This window comes from Microplitis mediator, chromosome 2 (genome assembly GCF_029852145.1).
Source record: "Microplitis mediator isolate UGA2020A chromosome 2, iyMicMedi2.1, whole genome shotgun sequence".
In the NCBI taxonomy this organism is placed as follows: Eukaryota; Metazoa; Arthropoda; class Insecta; order Hymenoptera; family Braconidae; genus Microplitis; species Microplitis mediator.
This window is the reverse complement of record NC_079970.1, coordinates 2,639,900-2,660,639: the sequence shown is the minus strand read 5'-3', so window position 1 is coordinate 2,660,639 and position 20,740 is coordinate 2,639,900. Positions and strand designations below refer to the sequence as shown.

General features: G+C 31.1%; 1 protein-coding gene across 3 annotated transcripts in view; it reads left to right on the top strand.

Annotated features, from left to right (window-relative positions):
- The first annotated feature begins 3,236 nt into the window (after positions 1 to 3,236).
- Positions 3,237 to 20,740, top strand: part of LOC130664075 (growth factor receptor-bound protein 14-like) — a 242,030-nt gene continuing 224,526 nt past the window's right edge. The window contains exons 1-2 of one of the 3 annotated variants that reach the window (XM_057463782.1): positions 3,237 to 3,393; positions 4,123 to 4,483. The gene's annotated coding sequence lies outside the window, so the exon portion shown is untranslated. The remainder of the gene's footprint in view (positions 3,394 to 4,122; positions 4,484 to 20,740) is intronic. The other 2 variants (XM_057463784.1, XM_057463783.1) reach the window with 2 other exon arrangements.

Here is a 20,740-nt window from a genome sequence, read left to right as displayed (position 1 = left end):
ATTAATTGATAGAAATTTAAATTTCGTGACTTGGTATGAGTATGGTCCAGTCTTGAGTAAACCATCAAGATTCAAATTGCGTGGGTAAAGCGCCATAATAGTCGTCAAGATGACGGTTTCTTGAGTGCGTCAACATAAACAGATTCATTCTAGCCAGAGACAGGCATATGTTGACGTATCCTACCCTACACTATTTCTCTACTAGTATGGCCCGAAGGTATCGGCCTTCAATGCGTTGGTCTAGTAGTAACCAGAAACGGATAGTTCCCTAACAGTGTGCATTTACTTACACACTCTGGAATCATATTGTTCTACAGTAATCAAATCGTTGAAGTATGTCAATATTGACTATACGAAGATTGAAATTTTTTTTGTAAATTTGAGATGACCTTTTACACTTCACTGTCCATCTTACGGCAATAAATAATTATATTGTTACCATTCAAAATTATTTATCATGTGAAATTGACAATAGGGGAGACCGGGGCAAGACGGCCCACCTGGGGCAAGAAGGCCCACCTCAAAAATTAACCAAAAATTTTTTTTTCTTGTTTTCTTTTGATTATCACAAATTTAGATTATTTACTCATTTTTAGCCCGATACGTGAAACTTGGGGCAAAATGAACCACTCAAAAATTCTAAATGAAAATGTATTTCATAATATTATAACCTAGTCATGATTAATTTAATAGAAATATCATTTTTTGGTTAATTATATGGATTTGGATTAAAATAGAGCATTTGAAAAAGTTAAAAAAACCAATAATCAATTTTCTACAGAAGTGAAAAAATGACTCGTATTATATCAAAAAAGGTTATTTCGAGTAATATTAAAGTAAATACAGTTGTTAAAGAGAAAAATATAAACATTTATTACGCGGGAAATTTTTTTACAATTAAAAAAAAAAATTTTTTTTTTTCATTTTTTTTTCGGAGGGGGCCGTCTTGCCCCCAAAAAAAAAAAAATTTTTTCAGGAGCTTCACCAAAATTTTAGTGAATTGAGTTCAAGTTGGACAAGAGTAAATCGACTTGATGGTTAAAAGCCACAAATAATAATAACCGGCTTAGGTGGGCCGTCTTGCCCCGGTCTCCCCTACACTACTTTGTTTCAAATAATAATTTTTTATTCTTTCGCTCCGATTTTTTTAAGACTTGTTAAATGAAAACGCAAATTATCGATTGACTTGTTATTTATTGATACAGAGATAATAGTAATACTAGTTCATAAATGATTAATTAATTGACACACACTTGAGTAATTATAATTATGATTTGACAATCAATAAAGTGTTAGTCTGACAGACAAAATTATCAGACTGATAATAAAACAGAATTTAAGTTTGAAACTCAAACTTATGCTTCGTGCTGAAAGGTTTTGGCTCAACTGAAAAATAGAAAAAGTATTAGTTATAACCCAGTACTCTAGGTACTCGGTACGCCTCCACTTATTACATATTTTAAGGGTCAAGGAGTAGTGAGAAGGGTCATTATCACGTATACGAAAATATGACAGTACGATGTATTTTTATAAATAAAACTAAATATTATTTCAACAAGACCGTTGTAGAGTACATAATTATCTTAATTTAAAAGTAACGAATTGCTCGAAAAAAATTTCAAAATTTTGAAATGACCATTTAGCCTCCGTCTTTTAACATTTCCAAACACTTGAATATTGGAACTGCGTATTAAGTACAACTTCATATTCAAAATAAAATAAAAAATATTTCTTAAATTTACTTACTGATAAAATATGTGAATAAATATTTATTTTACGCTATCAAAAACACGTTTATAGCAACGTTATAATTCACATCTGCTTCTTTGTATTCATTTTTTTCATAACTACTAATTTTTCTCTTTAAACTCATGTTACCTAGATTAACTGTATAAAAATTCATAGCAAACAGTACTGGTACTTTTTCTACATTTAAATAACAATTTCCCCCTCAATCAACTTTATTGCTTTGATGTTTGTACTGTATGGTTACAGCTACTCAAATATTTAGACATTTTAATTAAAAAAAGTTCTTATTAATCCTCAGCATCATATAAGATATGACAACTGTTATCAACAATGAAAACATTAACAAAATTTTTGTTCATTAATAATAATGAGTAATTTTTCTAACTCATATACTATTCAAATTAACAATAACTATAATAATTGGGTTATTAAATTTTTAAATTTAATTGAATAATAAATTTTTTGACAGCTGGTAAGTCCATATGACATTCGTACAGATTAATACTCTCGGCATGAAATATAATTAAGGGAATTATGACATGACAAAATGAATGAAACCTTTTGTTTAAGCTCATTGTAAAATTTATACATGCACCAATTAACGAATAACGAGTTACTTAATTTGAGTTGTTTGTTTTATATTATGTTGTTTGACTTCGTTTAACGCAGACATTTTTTTCATGCTTACTTTTGAAATCTTTTGGTATGCAATTGAAAAAAAACCTCGGGAGCCCTTCAGAATTTCAAAAGGTTTGAATTTAATATTCGCCGTCAAAAGTACAGTTTTTTTTTAAGCTCAAAGAAATTCTTTTGGGCTTTGTAGACTTTAATAGGACGTTAAATTTGTCTAGCAAAATCGTTAAAAGTTTAGATATCTGTTTTTCTGTGACATGAATTCAAACCGTGTTTTTTTTTAAAATCACTTGTGATTGCTGAAGTTTTCTCATCGCCAACAGAAATTAAAAATAATTGCAGTGCTTAGAAAAGAGTTTTTTGATTTAATTACTTTTAAAAAAATTTGAATTTTGATAAATGTGTGGGGCTCTGCTCTTTTTTGTGATCAGAAGTTCGATTTTTTTAAATAAATAAAAGTAATTAAAAAATGGAATTTTTCTATTTCTGTGACCTGATTCAAACTTTAAAAATTTTATATATAAAGTATAAAAAAAATAAACACGTGCGTCATGACAGTTACGAAATTTATGATGAATGAAAAAAAATAGTGCATTTTAATGAATAAGTGAAAAAATTCTGAGACCTCTTGAAATTTTAATGAAGCAAACGCTTGTAGAAGAAAAAAAAATTTTTTTTCTGAATAATAACATTTTGTAAATAAATCACTAAATATCTATTCAGCAAATCTGTCTGGTCTTTATTTTGCGCGCCAACTGTAACGATCGATCCCCGCTTCCCATTGGTCGTTGTTTTGCGAGCACACGCACCAGCCGAGCGGCAAAGCTCCAACCTGAGCGTCGAGCTTTCCAGTTTTTCTTGTGATCTCGTACCATTCACATCGTAGTACAGTGCTTACTACTAACTAATAATAGTAATTGTTTGTCATTTTTTGTACCCTGTTGTGCTAATTGTCTTCAATTGGATGAATTATTCTTAATTGACGATACAATTTTATTTAAGTGCTTTTCGGTAAACAATAATTTTTTTTTTTTTCAATTTGATCAATTAGTTTAATTTGTTCCGTCGATAAATAACAAATTTATCAGTACACTAATTCAATTATATATATACATATATTTATATATATATATTTTTTTTCATATTATATATAACAAATTATTACAGTTTTGAATGGCCGCGAAAATTAATATCAAATTCCCGATTTCATTTTGTCTATTGTATTCGTCTTGTTCGGAAAATATATATATTGGAAAATGTCATCGGAAAAAAAAATAACAAAGCGGTTGACATTTTCAATACGTTCGAAACTAAACTCTGCGAAACGGCCCGGGAATGTTTACAAACATTGCTCCCCACATGACTTTGATGTCGATCCCGTGTCCCAAATAACGTGACCTGTCTGCTGTTTTCGATATTAAATAAATTTTATTTACTTTTATTCGATTTTTCATTACTTTTATTAATAATATTTGTCAACTGATTTATAATTTATTTACTTTTCATTATTTTTCAAATGAGGAAAAGTTTTTGAACTTGAAATTTTGTTAATTATTTATTTATTTTTTTTTATTATATATATTTAATAATCTTTTGATGAGAGATTCTTTGCTAAAAGTTTTCTGTGTAAAGATAAAAAGCCCGAGAGCCTTTTAATGAGAAGATTTAATCGATAGATTTTTTTTATTTCCAGTCGCTTTCTATAGAAACTTTTTATTTATTTATTTTTGATATTATTAGTTTGTAGAAGCTATCAATATAATAATTAGCTAATTGACACGTAATATATATTTCCGAGTTCTCAATTTTTCGGAGTGACAGTGAAACCGCGTATTGATGGCCATTGATAAAATCTGATTGACGTAATTAAAAATCATCAAGTCAAGCATCGTTGTGACGTGATATAAAGTGGAGATATTTTTAAATATTCACTGGAAATAAAACGACGATAGTCAATGGGATTAATGTATATCTAAATATTCGTTTCAAATCCTTTGGAAAGTAATATCTTTTCAAGCTTTTGTATATACGATCGAAGTGAAAGCTCCCATCTGGTGAATACTTGAATTAAGTCCAATTCAACTCTTCTTTCATGACAAGGGTAACTTTTATTTATTTATTTCTTTTTTTTTTTATTTTAGCGCCTCACTGTATTTAATTTAATTTAAGTTGAAGAACAAGCTGTTAATTTTGTCGGAAAATTAAATGTAAATCGGAATTTACATTAATGAGATTAAAAGAGATTGCATGTGATAAAATTTTAAACACCAACAATTATTATTACCGGCTACAAATTACTAAATAAATATTGAGGGGTAATTTCGGGTGACCTAAATCTTCACTAAAGTGCCCATGGAGATAAATATAATATTTGTGTAGGTGAAAATTACATGCCACATATATGTCACATATATTACATATGAGCGCGAAAAAACAATGTTACATATATTTTTGTGCGGCTGCGTGGAAATTTTTCGAAAAATTATTTCATATTTTATTTATAAATTATATTGGAAATTGTATTTTTTTATTGATGTTATTCGATCATGAATTTTAATCAAAAATTTGTGCCTTAATTAAAAAAAAACTCTGTCGCAATTAAAATTTTAACTCGGTACAATTATAGGTGTAAGGTGAACAAAACGAGGATATTAAAATTCACAAGGCCGCTTACTTTCTTAACGTTCTCATTTTATCAAGTTTTCCCCAGATTTTACTTATCCATCAATTTAATCCGTAACGATTAATTTTATTTCTGTCCGCGTTCAAAAGCTAACTGTTCTAGTTCTAAGAATTTATGCATGAAAAATATGGAGTTTGAGAGTTTTCTTGGCTTATGATTAATGGAAGATAATTATTTTTAATAATAGAGAGTAAAAGACAATTGTAATTATCGCGTTTTTACAACCTATGGGTTCGACTGTAGCTACACGCAGAGAATTTTACGGTATTTTTTGCATCAAAAATTTATAGAAAAATTACTATAGTCATACACGGAAAAAAATGATCTATATAAATTGAGAATGACAAGTAATATAATGATAAAGTGATCCGTAAATACCATCATTCTAAATAGTAATTTTTTTGTTTATGATTAAAACGTGAATAATTACAGGATAAGTATGAAAATTTATTGTCTATGTAAGAAAACTTACTATTTGAACTTCAAGAGGATGTGCCATCTATTCTCTTTCTCACACACATGTGAACGAACGGAACTTGCCCTTGTTTTGTTGCACTTACATTAGCAAATGGAAATTTCAAATGAGCCGTTCTCAGATATAAACAGCAATTTCCGAACGAGGAACATTTCATTCGATAAATAATAAGTTTACGCATCGAATGACATGTTTTGTTTAATAATTTGGGTCTTTTTTTGTGTGAAAATGATTCATTTGAAAATTACCTGGTACACTCTCTTAAAAATCGTAACTGATACTTAGAAAATAGACTACACGTATTATAAAATTTACTATTTGAATGTTAAAATTCCCTAGATTGACAACCGGGTTCCGAGTTATAATTTCAAATAGTAATTTTTAAAGTTTTTTTTTTTCGTGTAGTAACATGAGGACAGTATGGAATTATTGTACAAATTACCGACACTGCAGAAATTTTAAAAATACATCGAACAGAATTTACGAGGTGCATTGTAATTTTGACAAAGCAACAGATTAAATTTATACCAACTACATAGTAAAATTTATTAGGTTAAATCAGAATATTTAGTATGCAGTTGGTATAAATTTAATCTGTTGCTTTGTCAAAATTACAATGCACTTTGTGAATTCTGTTCGATGTATTTTAAAAAATTCTACAGTATCGGTACATTGTACAATAATTCCATACTGTCCTCATGTTACTCTGACTATAGTGATTTTTCTATAAATTTTTGATGCAAAAAATACCGTAAAATTCTCTGCGTATATGTACTGGGAACAAAAGGAAGTTGAATTGTGCCAGAGTGTAACGTGTGATACTATAGTATACGATAGTGTTTATGCAGACAAAAAAATAACCTGTTGCTTGTGTTTAAAAAAATAAATGATGTCGGATCGACATTTGAGTTTCTTTGAGAAAAAAATTTAATAAATCGTAAATCTGTCGCCTCATTACAGAACTTTTTTTTTGTTCTATCATTTTTTTTCTGACTTGAATTACTGCAAGTAATTTTATTTCAGTATTAATCAAATAATTTTTTTGGTTTCAGTCGCAAAATAAATATTAAATTATAGACAAAAAAACTAGATTCCTTTTTTCTCAAAGTTTTTCAAGATGCTCCGTTGAGCTACAAGCCCTTTTGTACCCAGAAACAAAGGATTTCTTGTCGCACAAAATTTTAACTTCCCCAAGAAATTTTTTCTAGTCCTAAGAAAATTTTTGTCTTCAATTCGTTATGCAGAATATTTTTAGCGCCAAAAAATCCGTTTTTTCTGTTTATCCCTCTGGAACTGGACTCTACAAAAATTTTATAAAAACTTTAGAGACTTCAACTCAATTCACATTCAACTTTTGTTCTTTTCGGTTCAAAAACTTAGCAGTTGCTCAAAATTCAGCATATAATTTTCTTGTAACTCTAAATTTTTTAATTAATATATAAATTACATGACCATATTACCCAAGGGTTCTCTAACGATGATCTTACTAAAGTGTAAATAGTCAACTAAATACGTGACTAAATTATTGAATTCCCTGCAAACTCGCAGAATATTCAAACTTTGAATTTGCTTTCGCACTAACTTGATGTATGTGATCTTCATAATTCAATTCATTCCCAATATTTACTGTGAAGTTCTCTAGACAATCAACAAATTCCTCGTGAATGCTTCACCGTTAAGACAATATTTAAAATTTATTTTTATTTTTCCCTGACGGAACACCATTACTGTGGATTTTTTTTGACATTGAGCTCCAATTTATTGAAAGAACGGCATTTTCCGAGTCTGTGCAACTCCTGTTATTGCTCGGAGCTCGTTAGGATCGTCTTTAGCTTTTTTTTTTTACTTCTCTACAATATCAAGTCACCCTCCATTAACGAGATGACTTATTTTTATTTGTTCTACTTGTAGGAAATATTTACGCGGCGAATATAATAAAATTTTTTGTTTTTCCAATCACATCAATGGTGGAAATATATATTTGTTAATTAATGTAGTAATGAAACATATTCGTTTTCAATTAACATTAATAATGACTTGTTATTGAACCATTCAATCCCTATGTTGCACTCATATTACATCCGTGTATTGATGTACCTCGGGATTTGAGCGAAAATACGACTTGTACAGTTCAAAAGCTAGAATCCTATTGAAAGCCCCAAATTATTTACTCGTGAATTTTAAATATGAGTCACTAAAATATATATTAAACTAGCCGTTAGCTGCCCGCTTCGCTGGGCGTAAATTACAGTTAAGTGATGATTTTTTCATTTCATGATTAAAAATATTTCTGTAACTATGGCTTTGACCGATGACTTCCTCGGCAATTGTATTGATATTATTGTAATAAGCTATAAAGAACTAATGACAAAATGCAATTAGAAATAATTACACCACAATCATAACGATGAGACAAAAATGTTATTTGCTTATTTTTTTTTGAGTTGAAAATATACGCGTCTCTTTCATCAGATCTCGGATAAAAGACGGAGTTCATAATATTTTGATTGAAATGTAATTATTTTTTGTTTTTTCTTTAACATAGATTCATCGATGTAATTCAGTTAAAGGGTGTATAAAAAATTAATATTGTACCTTTGAAACCCATTTTACACTGAGAAAAAAAACTTTTTTCAAGTATATAAATGTTTGTATCATACCGAGTAAATATTTGTTTAATCTCAGTAAAAATGTACTCCGATCAAGTATATTTTCTTAAGATAAGTATAGAAATTCTTAAATCAAGAAAATCTTACTCGGTTGAAGTACATATTTACTATGATTAAGAATATTATTTGTTTTTATAGTGCCGAGTATATATTTCTTTAAATGAAGTGTTTATACTTGGGAAAAGTTTTTTTTTCAGTATAGTACATAAGTAGACGATACAATTAATCGTCATACTTAATTTAAACTCTGTAACACATATATTTAAAAAACGGGAATACAATAACGTTTGACACTCCCGCAAACTCCTTTAGGAGTTAAATCTATTAAATCCGGTTTATGAGAGATACTTACACAGAAAGAAAAGTTATCTTGAATTAAGAAAATATTTTGGAAGCCAAATGTTTTCGGGAATCAAATCAAGATTTTCTTGAGCCAAGAGAATTTGTCTTGGTTAAAAAAAATTTGCCTTGGTCGGAGAAGATTTCTACTTTATCTGAGAAAATTTAGGTTTCCAAAAAAATTTTCTTGAATCAAGAATATTTATCTTCAGTCGAGTATTTTTTTTTCTGTGTACATGACAAAGTTAACGTTCATGCCGAATTTAAACTCTGTACCATATATATTCAATAAACGGAAGCATATTAACCTTTAACGCCCCGCGAACCCCCTTAGGAGTTTTGATTTTATTAAAGCCGTTTTATAAGGGATACCTATATGACATAATAAACGCTCACACTGAATTTCAACTTTGTAACACATATATTTTAAAAAGGGGAGTATCTTAACGTTTGATGCCCCCGCATCTCCTTTTGGAAGCCGATTGTGTTACAGTCATTTAGTGAGGGGTACTGACATGACATAATAAACGTTCAGGCCGAATTTTGAGTCAGTTACACCTATACTCAAAAAACAGGAGTATATCATCGTTTGACGCCCCCGCGAACCCCCTTTGGAGTTGATTTCATTAAAGTCGTTTCATGAGGGATCCCTAAATGACGTAATAAACGTTCATGCCGAATTTCAACACTGTAACGTATGTATTTGAACAACGGAAGCATATTAACGCTTGAAGCCCACGCAAACCCTGTTAGGAGTAAATTTTAATAACGCCCTTATGAAGAATACCTACATGACATAACAAACGTTCACGCTGAATTTAAAATCCGTAAGCCTTATAGTTCCAGAGATACTATATTGAATAAGTTTATATTCTTACTTAGTTACAAATAAGTCAGATTAGACTCTTTTATTTTGACTGTTTAATAAACTGTGATATACGATTCAGTTGACAGAAACAATTAATAAATGAAACAAAATCTAACCTATAAAAAAAGTATAAAAAACAATTGACGCTAATGGAATAAAAACAATTGATGGCTGTAATTTAACTGTTTTTTTATTGTACTTTTAGAAAAATAATTTATATACCCGAATTCTGATTTATAATTAATTTAAAAAGTAGCCTATATTCTAAGTGACAGCATCTTGTATATGTATGAAAAATTTAATCTCAATCAGATGAGTGGTTGATCAGTTATAAAGGTACAAACAGACAGAGAGACAGACAGACAAAAATTCCAAAAAGGGTAAATACAGTATGAGTAGGTCATAAAAATGATATTTGACGCATAATTCGAAATAAAAACACAATGTACAGACAGAGCCTATAGATTTATATATTAGTATAGATATAAATTTCATATTTTATTTTATTTTTTAATCACGAAATGAATTCTTTATGCTCTGCTCTTTTGATGTACAAGCACATTGGAAAATACCGTTTCAACAATTTCGTATAAAATTTAGTGCAATGAAATTCCACAAATATTTTTGTATGAAATATTTATGTTTTTTTTATTTAATTTTGTAAACAAGTTTTTTGTAATTTATTAAATGTTCGTTGTAACTAAATTGTTAATTAACAATTTAATCTTATTAGGGTAATTGATTTATTTTAGGGTCAGCTTAAAATTAATATACATATGACGGACCAGGACAAGAACCTGGTTGAGTAGGGACGTTGAGAAAAAACGCGGTTTTGAGACCCTGAATATGCAATTTTTTTTTTTTTTTTTTCAATTAGACCAATTTTCAATGGCCACAAAAAAAAATTAGAGAATTTCCGTAAAACATGAAAGCTATGGTTAAAAAAAAACAGGAGTAAACGATTAGAAAAACGACTGCAAAATCTTAATTTTCGTTGAACAGTTGGGAAAAATGGATCCTCATTTTTATACACTGTAAAAAGAGCGGTGTTAAAAATGGACTCGTTTTAACTCCGCCCGGTGTAAAAATGAAATTACACCGGTGTAGGAGGAGTAATACACCGGTGTTAAAAATACCGGTGTTAAAGCGGGGTAACCGGAGTAATACCGGTGTAGAAGCGGGGTAACCGGAGTAATACCGGTGTAGAAGCGGGGTAACCGGAGTAATACCGGTGTAGAAGCGGGGTAACAGGTGTAAAAGCGGAGTCAATTGCGTCCGCTTGGAGTATTAACTTTAAAGATTATAAAACACAAAAAAAGGCAGTTCTTTATGAATATTAATAAAAAATATCATTTATCAACTAGTATAGTGATCGAGTAAGTAAAAATATTCACAAAATAAAATATTTTAACATCGGTAAAGAATATCTACACCGGCGGCGGCGTTATTTTAACACCGGTCTAGAATATTTACACCGGTGGCGGCGTTATTTTAACACCGGTACAGAATATTTACACCGGTGGCGGCGTTATTTTCACACCGCTTTCGGGGGTGAATTTAACACCGATAATTTTAACACCTACACCGCTTGGACTCACCCCGGTGATTTTTTACAGTGCAATAAATTTAAATAAAATATGTAATTTACAATACAATTTAAAGGTAAAGATTGAGAAAAAATTATTCAAATAAAATTCCTGAAAATTTAAAACTACCTAACGATAATTAGGTTAATAAATAACGATATTAATAAAAAAACTTTAGGCACTTAATTTTCCCCGCGGTAGTCCAATTTGCTTCGTCTTTCCCTAATAGTGTATTAGCAGTTAATTGATTATAACTCAGATAGTATACAAGCTGCATTTTGTAGTATTACTGTGTAACGAGACACTTGCAAGGAGATTACTTATGGAGATAATTTTATTATGAAGACAAATAATAAAAAATTAGCTGGATAATTGAGACAAGTAACAAGATTACATCTTTCGATAAATAATGCTACGGATATCAAATGGCAATAGAGGTTGCAAATAGACGATCCAGTGATTTGAGGTTTTTTGCCAGCAAGTCAATACTTTACTCTTGACAATAGAAAGTAAAAAAATTTAAAGCGCGGATTTGCGAGCATGAAAGTTAAAGTTTCAAACGAAATCATGTGCTCTTTATATTTTTACTTGCCACTGAATGGAAGGTTCGTTCGACATCGGATAAAGTCACATACGTGTTCCATTTTACTGAAAAAATGACAGAACACATAAATACCAACAAATAAAAAACAATATTGCTTTGAAGTAACGTGAAATAAGGTTGTCAAATAACATGATGCATCGAGTTTTAGATATATATTGAGTATTCAATTATATATATATACACTTGTGTATATATTTATCATGAAAATGAAACATCTCGATATGTTCAATTAATTAATTCCCATTTGGGTTATCATTTATTAATTTCCACTCAATTTTAATTACGATATTCGATAGCGTACATTATTAAAATCAATGAAAATTTTGAAAATCGCTCAAGTGATTTCTAGAAAGTGAGCTTTCAGTCAATACCAACCACTCGTGCAAATTATGAATTTAAAAAAGCTCAATGGCTTTGTCGTTGATTAATTACTTTAATATTTTAATACTATTTGTTATGCTTTTGTTTACATTTATGAGATGTCAAAATTTCGACTGGTGTTTATACTATGAGATAGATAAATTTTTAAATTCGCTTTTTTCTCTCGATGTGTACTTGAATTTTTAATATTTTTATGCAGCGGCAAATATTTGACGTACACACAATTTTCAAACATGAAATGTACAACAATTTTTTTTATACGTATGTCGTATTTGGGAACTCGGGACATCATTTCAGAGCTAAAAAAATTTTTTTTTTCGGTCATAACTTTTATTTACCCGGTGCGAGAGAGGGTGAGAAAAGTTGAACGCCTCGGATAGTTCGACCATGAAACAAAATGTAATAATAAAAGCGGTGATAGAGTAACAACAGATTGACATTTTTTGAAATTTTTTTGGAATTTTTATAAAAAAAATCAAAGTCATTCAAAACTATGTCACGCTGGAATTGAATGCTTTTATAGATGTATATAAGCAATGACTGGGTATATGATTATAAATTAAATTTGCAACTCAATTAGGGAAGACCGGGACGCTACGGCCCCCTAAAAAATTTAGAAAATTTTTTTTTTTCCATTTTCGGTAAAATCATGATACCTCTGATGTTTTAAAGATATTTTAAGCTGATCTGCGATATCTTGGGCAAAATGGACCACCAAAAAGAAATTTGGTACAGAAAATTTTTTTGTTTTTTAATCTAAAATGAATTTGAAAAATTCAATAATTAAAGCTCTTTGATGTCAACAGATTATATTGTGGTTAAAATCAAAAATTTCAATAAAACTGGTTATATTAGCTAAATAAATTTTTTTTCTAATAAATTTGAAGTCCATGGGATTATAAAGGTACGGAAATAGTATATTTGTGGTTAAAATCTTTTTTTTGAATAAAAAAAAAACAAACATTTTCTTAAGCTTTTTTGGAGGGAGGCCGTCGTGCCCCCGAAAAAAAATTTTTTTTTTTAGTTTTAGTAAAACTTTAATAGATTTACTTAAGAAAGGACCAAATTAGGTTGACCTATAGATTAAAAGCTATAAAAAATCATTACCGAGGCTACCCCATTTTAGCGGAAAAAAAAAACTCTCATGACAGTGGAAAGTTTGTCTTATTTTGTTAAAATATGAGTGAAAAGTGAAGGATATTGTATATAAGACAAAAAAAGTGCATTTTCTCCATATCGTGCCTTTTTTGCATGCTAATGTGCTTGAAATTCTGATAGATTGCGCTCACGTGACGTGCATATAATAGTGTGTCCTGAATATGTTTTTATAATGGATATGTAACACGATATATAATCACCATAATGTTTTTCATGGAAAAATTGGCTCGTTTAGTAATCAATTTTTTTAATAAATTATTTAATGCGGCGCCCATAGACTAGGACAGACTGATTGTGAGACGGGAAAATGGGAAATTCTCGAGAAGTTAATGCAGTTTTGATTGCTCTAATTACATCTTTTAATAATTAGTCACTTGAAGTAAAGTAGTAAATATTTCTTATTTTGTGTACGAGACGAAAATTGTTCTCAATAATTTTCTGCTGCAAATGTGTAAGCAAGCTGGGTACAAGATTCTTAAATTATTTAGACTCAGCCGACATGCAGACGACTTGATTTAAGCGTAGGTGGTTTTTGAGCCGATGAATAAAGAATAACAGTGAATTAAAATTATTGCCGCAGAGTTTATAGTTTCACATAATAAATATTTAACACTTGCTTCTGTAGTTTTTGCATTGTGGTTTCAAAATTTGCATACTAAATTATTCTCATCTCAATGAAATTCATTAATTTCTTAACTAAACTCAATTACTTTAAATTGATTTCAATCAACTTGTATTGATAGTAATGTCTTTCATTTCACAAGCCGTAATTTAAATATTAGATTTCCAGCTTCTCTAGTAATTTCTAATTATTCATTACAACTATTTTATCAATGTTTTCTAACAGGAAAAGAGCTGGCAAGTTTTTGAACTAGGTTATGCTAAATCTTTCACATATTTACAAAATAAAACAAATAGTCAATTTGCAACGAAATTTTTTTTTCATTTTCAGTGAAAATGGGGTAACTCCGAAAGAATGAAAAATTTTTATACTCATATATTTAATTTAATATAACAAGTATGATGACTGATGACATAACCCGAGTCAAAAAACAAATTCGGATTTAAGTCTCAAAGTTGTCAATGAAGTTTTTGAGGATCAATTTAGAATTTTAAGATTGACAACAGTATAGAAAGTTCTCAAAGTAGTAGTTACGACCAATTTTACCACTTTGAGAACCAAACTGGAATATCATAATCTGGATTAGAGCCTCAAAATACTCAAAACATGAAGGAATAATTTCATCCGCATTTGAACCTCAAAAGTCTCATTCGTCGTATTCTCTTCCCTCCCTTTTTCTATACAAAATTTTTCAAAGTCCGAAGTATAACTTTTCATTCATTGAGGATTTTGAGGTCTTACTTATGATTTAAAATCGATAAATTATTCGTATTCAGACCTCATAGTTCTCATGGAGGATTTTGAATACGAAAGTAGAGTTACTTTCTGGGCGGCAAATAAAACATCAAAGGAATTGAGGCTTTTGAGGATTAAACTAGAATTTGTTTTTTGACTCGGAAAGTGCCAGTGAAAGTTGGAAACGTCACCTGTAAAACAATTTGAGAGCAAAAGTGTTGAAAGATTTTCCAAAAAAATTTCGGTAAAATAAATCCGATATCGTAAATTACTTAAAAATATATGACAGTCAGAGCCTTTGAAAAAAAATTTACAGCTTTCCAATTTAGCTCATCTCTGCCCTTTTTTAATGGAAACCAAAGCAAAAAAAAGTCATACTGAGATGGAATCGTTTGTTAATTTGTTTTTACCTGCCCATTTTATCTCAATTAACTCTAAATATTCGGATTTCTCAGCTTATTTTTCATTTAAATTCACCCGGGAAGTCAAGAAGATTTTAGATACATTAGCGCCACAATTATTTTCAAAATAAACCATTTAAAATTTATTCTCATTTAAATATTTGAAAATGAAGTGAATGCTCTTGTAATAGTCAGCTCTAATTAATCATAATACGGTTCTGTGAATTCATTATTCCATATTATTAAATTGAGAAGCTTAAAAATATGAAAAATCCAACAGAGAATTCCCATGCACATTCTTTAATATGTACATATATGATATATCTATTTAAGCCAGTTCATACTCTGTCGGTTTCTACGCTTTCATCGAGTAAGTACGACGGTTGATAGTGAATGGTTTATCAGTATTCCGCGGCTTGACTGTAACATTCCATTCCATATTCTATGCTTACTAACAACACCAAGTGATTCTCAAAATCAATATCCATAAGTCAATAAACACACCGAATAATAAGTATTTTTTTTGTAAATTAATTATTTTTGTTTCATTACTCATCACTTCTAAATAATTTAAATACTTTGTTTGACTCAACATCAATTAATTCTCAACTTACTTAATATTTATCAAATACCTTTGCTATTATTAATTAATACGAATAAATGGATATATATATTCATCAAATGAATTCCATAAATTGATATCAATTTTATTGAATAAGTAATTAAAAATTTATATCCTCTCTGTAGCTCATGTTATATATTTTAAATATTCAGCTTTGAACCCTTTGGCATTTTCAACAAATAGTTTTATATAATTAATATCATATTTATGAGCACAAAATGTTTACAGTCACTAAATTATTATTTTGCTTAATGGAATTTTATTGTTATTATTTTTAGAGAGATAATACGATATAAATTTTTTTTTTTATCCATTTTCAAAGTTCTCCAGTAGCATTAGCGAAATAGATCTAAGTACGGCAAGAAATTGTAAGCTGAAAATCAATAATACAGCTGAGTGCATTGTGAGAATTTCAAGAATAGTATAGTACATGATGTACAGAGATGTTACACGTTATTCTTTTGTGTTTATTCTTGTGACTTTAAATTAAATTTATTGTTCGCCCTCGTCGATTTGAATTTCACTATTTCTACATACGCGTAAATAAAAATTTTAAAATATTGTTTTTTTTTTTCGAAGTGTCTATTGGCACCATACACGGATCAGATCCGTATACGGTATAAAATCCACGGAAATATATACAGATACAAATGTCAAATTTTTCATATCCGTAGATGAAATCAACGGAAGAAAGAAAATTTCCATCTAGTGTGAAAAATTTCCGTGTCTTTAAAACTATCCCTAGATCAATCCGTGAATAACTAAATTAACCACTGCTTGATGTTCTGAATAAAGAAATCAAAGTGCAGATATTCCTTTCAAATATTTAATGAAAAAAATCTATAAAAAACAAAATATGTTAAAATATAAAAAAATATATTTTTCATATAAAATCATTTCATATAAGATTCTTAACATCGTCACTTAACAATAGAAATTTATTCATAACTTTTAAGAACCCAAAAACCCATATTATTTTCGTATTTTTGGATGTTTGGTTCCGTGGAACAGTCGAGACGGCCCTATACAAGTCGATAACTCTAGAGACGTTAAATCGGACCCTAATTCAAAAGATCGACCACCCTAACATCGTCACTTAACAATAGAAATTTAATTATGATTTTTGAGAACCCAAAATCCCATATTATTTTCGTATTCTTGGATGTTTTGGTCCGTGAGACAGTCAAAAAAACCCTATATGCGTCGATAACTCTAGAGACGTTAAATCGGACCCTAAATCAAAAGATCGACCACCTTAACATCGTCACTTAACGATAGAAATTTATTTATGACTTTTGAGAACCCAACATCCCATATTATTTTTGTATTCTTGGATGTTTTGGTCCGTGAGACAGTCGAGAAAACCCTATATGCGTCGATATCTCTAGAAACGTTTAATAGGACCCTAAATTAAAATATCGATCACCTTAACATCGTCACTTAAGAATAGAAATTTATTTATAACTTTTGAGAACCCAAAAATTCAAATTATTTCCGTATTCTTAAATGTTTGGGTCCGTGGGACAGTCGAGACGGCCCTATACGCGTCGATAACTTTAAAGACGTTAGATCGGACCCTAAATTGAAAGATCGACCACCTTAACATCGTCACTTAACGATAGAAATTTATTTATGATTTTTGAGAACCCAAAAACCTATATTGAATTCGTATTCTTGGATGTTTGGTTCCGTGGAACAGTCGAGACGGCCCTATACGCGTCGATAACTCTAGAGACGATGAATCGGACCCTAATTCAAAAGATCGACAACCTTAACATCGTCACTTAACGATAGAAATTAATTTATAACTTTTGAGAACCCAAAAATCCAAGTAATTTTCGTATTTTTGGATGTTTGGGTCCGTGGAACAGTCGAGACGGCCCTATACGCGTCGATAACTCTAGAGACGTGGAATCGGACCCTAATTCAAAAGATCGACCACCCTAACATCGTCACTTAACAATAGAAATTTATTCATGACTTTTGAGAACCCAAAAATCCAAGTTATTTTCGTATTTTTGGATGTTTGGGTCCGTGGAACAGTCGAGACGGCCCTATACGCGTCGATAACTCTAGAGACGTTAAATCGGACCCTAATTCAAAAAAACGACCACCCTAACATCGTCACTTAACGATAGAAATTAATTTATAACTTTTGAGAACCCAAAAATCCAAGTTATTTTCGTATTTTTGGATGTTTGGTTCCGTGGAACAGTCGAGACGGCCCCCTACGCGTCGATAACTCTAGAGACGTTAAATCGGACCCTAATTCAAAAGATCGACCACCCTAACATCGTCACTTAACGATAGAAATTAATTTATAACTTTTGAGAACCCAAAAATCCAAGTTATTTTCGTATTTTTGGATGTTTGGTTCCGTGGAACAGTCGAGACGGCCCCCTACGCGTCGATAACTCTAGAGACGTTAAATCGGACCCTAATTCAAAAAAACGACCACCCTAACATCGTCACTTAACGATAGAAATTAATTTATAACTTTTGAGAACCCAAAAATCCAAGTTATTTTCGTATTTTTGGATGTTTGGTTCCGTGGAACAGTCGAGACGGCCCTATACGCGTCGATAACTCTAGAGACGTTAAATCCGACCCTAAATTAAAAGATCGACAACCTTAACATCGTCACTTAACAATAGAAATTTATTTATGATTTTTGAGAACCCGAAAACCCATAATGAATTCGTATTCTTGGATGTTTGGGTCCGTGGGACAGTCGAGACGGCCCTATACGCGTCGATAACTCTATAGACGTTAAATCGGACCCTAAATTAAAAGATCGACCACCTTAACATCGTCACTTAACGATAGAAATTTATTAATGACTTTTAAGAACCCAAAAATCCAAGTAATTTTCGTATTTTTGGATGTTTGGTTCCGTGGAACAGTCGAGACGACCCTATACGCGTCGATAACTCTAGAGACGATGAATCGGACCCCAATTCAAAAGATCGACAACCTTAACATCGTCACTTAACAATACACATTAATTTATAACTTTGGAGAACCCAAAAATACAAATAATTCCAGTATTTTTAAATGTTTGGGTCCATGGAACGGTCGAGACGGCCAAATACGCGTCAATAACTCTAGAAACGTTTAATAGGACCCTAAATTAAAATATCGACCACCTTAACATCGTCACTTAAGAATAGAAATTTATTTATAACTTTTAAGACCCCAAAAATTCAAATTATTTCCGTATTCTTGAATGTTTGGGTCCGTGGGACAGTAGAGACGGCCCTATACGCGTCGATAACTCTAGAGACGTTAAATCCGACCCTAAATTAAAAGATCGACAACCTTAACATCGTCACTTAACAATAGAAATTTATTTATGATTTTTGAGAACCCGAAAACCCATAATGAATTCGTATTCTTGGATGTTTGGGTCCGTGGGACAGTCGAGACGGCCCTATACGCGTCGATAACTCTATAGACGTTAAATCGGACCCTAAATTAAAAGATCGACCACCTTAACATCGTCACTTAACGATAGAAATTTATTTATGACTTTTAAGAACCCAAAAATCCAAGTAATTTTCGTATTTTTGGATGTTTGGTTCCGTGGAACAGTCGAGACGGCCCTATACGCGTCGATAACTCTAGAGACGTTGAATCGGACCCTAATTCAAAAGATCGACCACCCTAACATCGTCACTTAACGATAGAAATTAATTTATAACTTTTGAGAACCCAAAAATCCAAGTTATTTTCGTATTTTTGGATGTTTGGTTCCGTGGAACAGTCGAGACGGCCCTATACGCGTCGATAACTCTAGAGACGATGAATCGGACCCTAATTCAAAAGATCGACAACCTTAACATCGTCACTTAACGATAGAAATTAATTTATAACTTTTGAGAACCCAAAAATCCAAGTAATTTTCGTATTTTTGGATGTTTGGTTCCGTGGAACAGTCGAGACGGCCCTATACGCGTCGATAACTCTATAGACGTTAAATCGGACCCTAAATTAAAAGATCGACCACCTTAACATCGTCACTTAACGATAGAAATTTATTTATGACTTTTAAGAACCCAAAAATCCAAGTAATTTTCGTATTTTTGGATGTTTGGTTCCGTGGAACAGTCGAGACGGCCCTATACGCGTCGATAACTCTAGAGACGTTGAATCGGACCCTAATTCAAAAGATCGACCACCCTAACATCGTCACTTAACGATAGAAATTAATTTATAACTTTTGAGAACCCAAAAATCCAAGTTATTTTCGTATTTTTGGATGTTTGGTTCCGTGGAACAGTCGAGACGGCCCTATACGCGTCGATAACTCTAGAGACGTTAAATCCGACCCTAAATTAAAAGATCGACAACCTTAACATCGTCACTTAACAATAGAAATTTATTTATGATTTTTGAGAACCCGAAAACCCATAATGAATTCGTATTCTTGGATGTTTGGGTCCGTGGAACAGTCGAGACGGCCCTATACGCGTTGATAACTCTATAGACGTTAAATCGGACCCTAAATTAAAAGATCGACCACCTTAACATCGTCACTTAACGATAGAAATTTATTAATGACTTTTAAGAACCCAAAAATCCAAGTAATTTTCGTATTTTTGGATGTTTGGTTCCGTGGAACAGTCGAGACGACCCTATACGCGTCGATAACTCTAGAGACGATGAATCGGACCCCAATTCAAAAGATCGACAACCTTAACATCGTCACTTAACAATACACATTAATTTATAACTTTGGAGAACCCAAAAATACAAATAATTCCAGTATTTTTAAATGTTTGGGTCCATGGAACGGTCGAGACGGCCAAATACGCGTCAATAACTCTAGAAACGTTTAATAGGACCCTAAATTAAAATATCGACCACCTTAACATCGTCACTTAAGAATAGAAATTTATTTATAACTTTTAAGACCCCAAAAATTCAAATTATTTCCGTATTCTTGAATGTTTGGGTCCGTGGGACAGTAGAGACGGCCCTATACGCGTCGATAACTCTAGAGACGTTAAATCCGACCCTAAATTAAAAGATCGACCACCTTAACATCGTCACTTAAGAATAGAAATTTATTTATAACTTTTGAGAACCCAAAAATCCAAGTAATTTTCGTATTTTTGGATGTTTGGTTCCGTGGAACAGTCGAGACGGCCCTATACGCGTCGATAACTCTATAGACGTTAAATCGGACCCTAAATTAAAAGATCGACCACCTTAA